Genomic DNA, 8270 nt, shown 5'->3' on the forward strand with positions numbered 1-8270 from the left:
TCCTTCAGATCTGTTAGTACTTGCTTAATATACTTGGGTGCTCTGATGTTATGTGTATATACTATATTTACAATTTGATATCCTATTGATAAATTGACCTCCTTAGCATTACATAATGACTTTCTTTGTCTTTTGTTATATTTTGACATAAAGTCTATTTTTCTGATATAAGTATAGCTACTCCTACTCTCTTTTGGCTTCCATTTACATGGAATATGTTTTCCATTGCTTTACTTTCAGCCTATGTGCATCCTTAAAGGTGAAGTGAGTCTCCTGTAGGCAGCATATAGTTGGTCTTTTTTTTTTTTTTTTTTCTATAAATCCACTCAGCCATTCTATGTCTTTTGGTTGGATAAATATTTCATTTAAAGTGAGTATTGATAGGTTAGGTAAGGACTTACTATAGCCATCTTGTTATTAATCTTGTCTTTTATTTGATTTCTTAGCTTCAATATGTAACATCAAACATTGAATATACTCACATTTATTTAAAATGATTGATCAATCATTATCATTTAAAGGTGTTGGAAGGATTTACAAATTACTTTTGATAAGTAGAAAATCAAATAGATGCTCAAGATTTTTATTTTCCATTCATGATCTTCATGTCTTGACATACCCTGAGAAATGTAGCCTTATCTGGTTTAGAAAAAAAGAATGATAATGACCCAAAGATTCACTAATTTTAGAACTAAAGATTCACTATCTTTAAAGTATTACAGCATTTATTTAAATCAGGCCTTTTCTGTAAGAAATAATATAGCAAATGCTGTAGGTTCATTGGGTCATATAGCCTCTGTCACAACTACTCAACTCTGCTGTTTTAACAAACAGAGCATATTTAAAAGAATGGACTTTGCTGTGTTCCAATAAAACTTTATTTACAAAAGCATGGGACAGGCTACATACGACCTATAGCAATAGTTTTCTGACCCCTGACCTAAATTATCACAGGGAATCTTATATTTCCTACTCTTCATTAATCGGGTAATAATAAGGAAATGAAAAAGAGAAAACAATTAATTTTAGGCATGAGAATAGTCTGTAAGACTTTAATTTCTCAGAGAATAACATGATAAACATCTGTTCCCTCCATATTTAACTAAGTAATGTCTTGGACTATTATATGAGCTCAGGGTATACTTTTGAAGAGAACCAACAGCAAATAGGAGTCACTAATGGATTGAACACAGAGAAGAATCAATGATGACTGCAAACTTTCCAGATGAGTACATGATAATGCCATTTATTTAAATAAGAAAGACTAGGTAAAAGTATATTTGGGGTTGGAGGGTAGAATTAAAAGTTCTGGATTGAAATGTTTACAAAACTTCAAAGAACTGCCAGATAGGTTATTAAATGTATTCAGAGAAAAGTTTTGACTAAAAAGATAAATTCAGGAGTCATCAGCTCTCAGAGGCCATGAAAATGGATGAAGTTACCAATGCAGAGAATGTATATAGAGAAAGCAAGACAGAGAAAGATGTTGATGTACTTTCTGAATCACCCAAGAAAAAACTAATCACGTTCAGCATAGTTAACCAGTGCCAAGAGGATTTTACTGTACTTCCAATCTTGGTAAATCTGTAACTTGTGGGTGGTAATAAACCCCCATTTCTGTTCTCAAAATAGTTTTTTTTCCCAGATTTATCAAATCATTTAACCCTTTTTCCAAGAAATATGTTGGGATACATTCTCATCTCAACAAAATTTGGGAAATGCTATACAAGACAATAATGATTAGTGTACTATATTTAATTTGATTTTTTTATAAATTCATTTCTTATACTCGTCACCTGTGGTTTTCTAGTTGAAGAGTTAGTATTAGCTTTCCCATCATGTGGAAAAGCAGCAGATGTCAAATAATCTCTACAATTCAGACTCACACTGCATTTTATTGCTATCTATGTACTATATTCCTTTTGAGGTGTTACCAGCCCCGAGGTATAGGCAAGTTCCTTGAAGTTTAATAATGTGAGGAGAACAAGGAGTAAGAGTGGGTACTTCTTTGTCAACTGCTCAAACATTTCACCCTTCACATGTACAACACCACTCTCTTTTTCAGGAAGGCAACAGAGAAAGGAAAAAAGAACAGTAGATGAGAAAAGATCAAGAGAATGCTCAAGTAATGAATTTAGTGCCAACATCCATTCCTTTTCTGAGGAATGGGGAAAGAAGTGGTGTAAAACGCTGAAATATTTTTTTAATAATGAATGCAAAATTTAATCTTTAGCAAAAATATCCTCAAAAATCAGGATCAAATAAAGGCATTTTCAGATAAGAATTTTTATCTGCAGACCTGTACCTCATAAATGCTACAGAAGTTCTTGAGGTTGAAGGGGATGGAAACATAAATTTTTAGGAAATAATACAGTGTTAGAATTGGCAAATATATGGAAATATACAAAAAGCTATTTTTCTTCTTAATTTTAAAAATACATATGACTACTGAAAGAGTCACATTGACCCTGATATTTAAAGGTAGACTGAATTTTTAATTTTTTATCTAAATGTTATTAAGCTCACATCTTAAAATGTCACCAATTTTTTTTCTGACCTGAAACTGACATTTGGATATCATGTGATTGTTATTTTTTGAAGTTAAATATATATTTTCTGTCAATATTTACCTGTAACATTCATTCTATTTGGATTTTTTCCTCCCCTTTGTAGAAAATATGTCTAAAGTTGATAAGCTTAGCAAGCTTCTAGCCTAATAGGATTATTCTCAGAAAATCTCTTTTAGAAAAGGGAGACATTTTCTTTTTTTTTTTAATCCAAATATCCAGAAGACCTTTATTTAATCTTGAGATTATAATGCTAAGCGAAATAAGTCAGACAGAAAAAGTAGAGAACCACATGATTTCACTGATATGTGGTATATAAAACTGAAAACAACAAAGGAGCAAGACAAACAAATGAAGAAACAACAACTCATAGACATAGACAATAGTTTAGGGAAACATTTCCTTAAGGGAGTTCCATTCTGAGAGATTTCTGAGTTGCTACTCAATAAAGCAATAATTAATTAACACACCCGTGTGTAGTTAGAATTCCTAAGTTCTAGGAAGAATGCTTTGTTCTTTAACTCTTCTGCCATTTAAGTTAAAGAGCAAAACATGTTCAAATAAGGATAAAATTATTAGAGAAAAAAAAATTAAATTTGCCACCCTCTGTTTACAATGTAAAGTTCCTCCAAAAAGAGAAGTGTATTTAAAAATTAAGTTAAAAATGTATTCAAATGCTGACGGACCGTAGAAGGAAATTATATACTATTAAAAATATTGAGCAAAACTATCCAAAATAAAACAATCAAAATCATATTGAATCTTTCCATAATTTCTAGAAGTAAACAAAAATAAAACATTTTCCCAATTGTTGCATTTGCCTGCTGGACATTTGTTCTGGATGCTCTATCAATGCCTGAACATCTGTATGTCAGCAATTAACCTCTTCATCTTCTGTCTCAAAATATGTTCTCTCCTAACTTCCCGTTCCTTAACATCACCATCTTCTTTGTCGATGAAGTTCGAAACCTAAAAATTATCCTTGATTTCACTCTCACCTCTCAAAAAAGGATTGACTTTGTCCTATTTTTGTCATTGCAAAGTCTCTGTAAGCCAACCTTTTCTTTCTCTTGCCCCTGCCGCCAATCTAATTCAGGCTATAATACATATAACTTGGGGCCAAGAAGCCTGCATTCAGGGATAAAGGATACAGAGGTAAAGAAAATGTTGTCCAGGCCTTAATATTTAGCTGGTGTGTGTTAAGCATTTAAATTACTTCACCTAATCTTACTATAACTCTATGGCAGAGACATTATTATTATCTTAGCATTAGAGAGGGAAAGACTAGTATAAAAAGATATTAAGTAACCTGCCTGTTAACACATATATGTACAGTAAGAAGTGGGGCCTAGCCTGAAATGAAGTCTGTTTGTGTCCCAAGTATAAGTCTTAATCAGTAAAAGTATTAGCTTCCGGGGGCAGATACTGAGCCCGTACAGTAGCCTGATGGCATCACTGTCCCTTGACTCCAAGGCAAGTCCTCTCAAATCAATTAAGTTCAATGTGCAAAAATATAGTTGTCACAGAAATGTGTTCCATGGATCAATACCTTGTGTATTCTGGTATGATCTCCTTCACCTACAGCTTTAGAAGAAGTATAAAAATGGAATCTATCTAGCTAATTGGGGATACTCGTGTAAGGGGAAAATCTATTCAGAATCCCAGTGGGTTCAGCTTCTGCTGGGTTGGTCCTAATTATTTATAACTTCCCTGCCCTCAGTCACCAAGGCCCTCCCTATCCATAGGAAGAAGTGTAAAATGAAAAAAATATATATTTAAAGCAGCTGGAGTTTAAGAGAAATGTCCCTGCCAGCACTGGAGGAAGATAAAAGAGCAGTTGCTATTGAAAATGCTAGTATCACCAACAGAAAGCCCTTCCTTTGTGCGTCTGAAGATACAGAAAGAGAAGGGTCAGAGAGGGAGAGGGGAATACACTGGGCTGCCAGTGCTGCCTCCATGCGTGGAAGTTTCGGCTTTGCCTTTTGGAATGAAACTTCTTAGTACAAAATTCATCTTCAGTTGTGCATGAGGGTAGAGCGCTGGTCACCTCTAATCTCATTGCCCTTTGAGCACAGATTGGGAAGAGCGTCCCAGAGACAGGGCTGGAATAGCCTGAAGGACAAGGAGGATTTACTCCTTGGGAACCCAGGAAGATTTCATCCAACTGTCTATTAATCATCTCAGCAACCAGTGTCTGCAAGCAGCTTTCAGCCAGAGTCATGGCTTATAGGGCTGTACTCCTGGGTGAAATTGGCAGCATCTGAGCTTTTTGCCTGTCAAAATCCATGCTGGCTGGCACAAGAACAGAGATTCCTTTTAAAATTGAGCGTGTCAGCCAAATTAATCCCATTAAACTCTAAATGACCTTCCATTGAAGAAAGCTCCCTAAGAAGGATGTTACTATAGTACTGTTCCTTCTCCACCATAGAAATCTTCTTAGGAAAACAGAATTTCTTAAGATGTCAGAATGTCAGAGGTAGAGGTATGATCATTCATCTAACCATTTTATTTTACAAATGCTTGGCATAAGGAGAAAGAAAATTCACCAGAACATGCGAAGTACTTAAAGTTTTTGTTGTTATTGAAACATAAAATACATGTTCTTCTTAATAGCTATAATTTCGTTTATAAGATAAAATAGTAAATTTTGATATTTTTAGTCCCTTAAAATAAATCTCAATATAGTCTAATCCAATGCCTTTTTCAAAGATAACTTGAAATCGCTCTTTATGTAAAATTCTAATCTACTATTCCAGTGTTGATTCAAATGTCTCTTCTGGCCAGACCAATCTTTTCTCCACCATTAAAAAGAGCCTCATAAAGCACTTTCTTTCTAAGTTCTAACCCATTCTTGAAACTTTTTCACAGGCTAATTTCACTGTCCTCTACCCTATATCACTATGCATATCTTGATTTTCTTTCTGTGTACTTATCTCTAGGAGGAAAGTTTTTGTACTTATTGGTTGAGGGCTTCTTCCAATGTCAGACTTTAGAAAAAACAAGCAAAGTCCAGCATGAGACATACTGTTACTAATTATTACTAATATAGCTATTATGTAGAGAGTGCTTAGTAAGTATGGGACAATTTACTAAATGGATTACCTCATGTTATCATGACACCTGATTTTATTAGGAGGTTGGTGATATTAAAATCTCCATCTTGCCAACAAAGAAATAAGCTCAGAGTTAGCAAATTTGCCCACAGTCACACAATTAGAGGTGGTAGCCCCAGGATTTTAGTTCTAGAAGTCTGATATCAGAGCCCTCTTTCTTAAACATTATGCAAATCTGCCTATAAATTTGTGGGAGAGATGAAGCTGGAAAATAATTGGTGACTAGATTTATTAGGAGGTTTCTAACATTGTACTAAAGGGCTGAGTGTAAGAGGAGCACCTAACCCAACCTGGAAGACTCAAGGAAAAAAACAAAATCACAAATGAGTTGCTTTCAGAGCTGAGTTTTGAAGGAAAAGTAGGTGTTACACAGTATGGCAGAGGTGTTCTCCAGTCAGCAGGAAGAACACAGAGAAAACAATAGAGGCATATTCTTTTTTTTTTTTTTTTTACTTATCAGTTTATTACGATTTATAAGTGTTATTTTAAAAAAAAACAAGTCTGTTAAACCACGTAGAGACAAGTATACAAAATGTCTGCAAAACAAAATATACTTTAAACATGTTTCAGTCGATAGATTACCTGAAATTCCAGATTTTTCAGTCACTTCATTATTATGCTATGGCAGCCAAGTAATCTTTAATTTCAGTTGGAGTAAACTGTCTAAATCTGGCTTTGTTGCAGATTCCAACTTCTGTTTTCCTCTGTGATTTGCCCTTCAAAGCTTTCCTTCGTGGTTAATATGTCTGTATGAATAATGTCTTCAAGTTCTAGATCTTTATTATATATTTTCTCAAGGAAACTTTTCCCATTCACATAGTTCTTTCCCATTAATGTGGCTTCCCAGGCAAGGTAAGCTCCAGATGGATCTGACTGAAATAAATATGGCCGTCCCTCATTTTAGCCACAAACAAGTAAAGAAGTAAACTCTGAATGAGGAACCACCCCCTGACTGGGTATATTCTTCTATCACAGAAATGACTGTCTGTGCAAGCTGAGTTGTGGCAATGGGTTCTTGGTAAACAAGATAGTATTGTGGAGCCAGATTTTGACGTCTGTGTGTAGGCACTGTGATCTGGGCCCATGATTCTCCACACCAAATCTGTATGCTTGTAATTGGTTTCACTTTGTGTACACTTCACTCGTTATACAGAATGGATTTGTTTCTTCTCAGTTGCTAATATCACACGATTTGTAGTTGTAATTCCCACTGAAGAGACTCCTCCAGCTACAGCAAACAAATCACATTCAATCTGGACAAGTTAAACAGAAGGTCTGAGTGCAGTCAATGAAAAGCGATAACCGCGCTCTTCCATTTTACCCAGAGAGCCCTTTTGTTTGTTGTTTATAGTAGCTTTATTCATAATTGCCAAACTCTGCCAAACTCTCAAATGTCCATTCATCTATGGGGAAAATAGAATGAGTTGACTGACTGGTGAATAGGTAATTACTGGGTGTAAAAGGACACCATTAAAAACTCAGAAACTAGATAGAAAAGATTAAATAAGGGAAATGTGGGACTGGGGGTGTTTCTTAAAAGGTATCAGTACCAAAGTAACTACTAGAAAAGCCTCCTGAATATTAAAAGAAAATTAAAAAAAAAAAAAGCAAAGGAAACACATCACATAGAGAAAGAAACATAGAAAACAATATAGTACACATAGTGCTTATAAGATAATTATACACCTGAAAATAATTTTAAAAAAAGATATTTTGACAAAGTTAAGACTAAACACAAGTCATATCAATAAATGTAAATGGTCTTAACTCACTTATTAAAAGCAAAAGAATCTCAATTTTGCTCACAAAGAAAGATCTAACTTTATGCTATATTCAAGAAGACACACCTAAAATGAATTAATTCAACAATGTTTAAAAAGGGGTAATGGACAAAGGCACACCAGGAAAATGAAAATAATAAGAAAGCAAGCCTTCAGATTCTGATGTCTCAAACAGATAGAATTGAAGCCAAAGTCATTAAAGATAACAAGGGCCGTTTAAATATTAAATGTTAAAATTCACAATAAAGCTCAGCTATAAGTATCAATGCAGCAAATGAAGTAGAAAAACTTTATAAAGCAGAACCATAAGAAATGCAAAGTGAAATAGATAGAAACATACTAATAATAGGAGACTCGCACTCCCAGTACAAGACGGATCGAGTAGACAATAAAGATACAGAAAACCTAAATAACATATTCAATAAAACAGATCTTATGGATCTATACTCAACTCTAACCCTGATAATAGAGACCACATTTTATTTTCAAGCACACATAGAATATTTACAAAAGTAATCAAATACTAGGTCACAAGGAAAGTAAGTTGCATAAAATGGGAAAATAATACTCTGTGATGACAATGCCATAAAATCAATAATTATGAATAAGATATTTTTTAGAAAGCTAAAAGACCCTTCCTCCTGGAAATTTAAAAACTAGTATTTAACTGTACTAGGCCAGAGGAAACTCAGGAGACATAATAAGTAAATGCAATGTGATACCCTGGATTGGATCTTGGAACAGAAAAAGACCATGAATGGAAAAACTGAAGAAATCCAACAAAAGTCTGGCATATAGTTCCCAGGAAT

The 8270-nt window shown here is 34.2% G+C and overlaps 1 pseudogene; it reads right to left on the reverse strand.

Annotated features, from left to right (window-relative positions):
• Nucleotides 1–6294: 6294 nt before the first annotated feature.
• On the reverse strand, nt 6295–6996 carry LOC109459316 (proteasome subunit alpha type-2; annotated as a pseudogene).
• Nucleotides 6997–8270: the final 1274 nt, after the last annotated feature.

This window comes from Rhinolophus sinicus, linkage group LG01, assembly GCF_036562045.2.
Source record: "Rhinolophus sinicus isolate RSC01 linkage group LG01, ASM3656204v1, whole genome shotgun sequence".
Classification (NCBI taxonomy): Eukaryota; Metazoa; Chordata; class Mammalia; order Chiroptera; family Rhinolophidae; genus Rhinolophus; species Rhinolophus sinicus.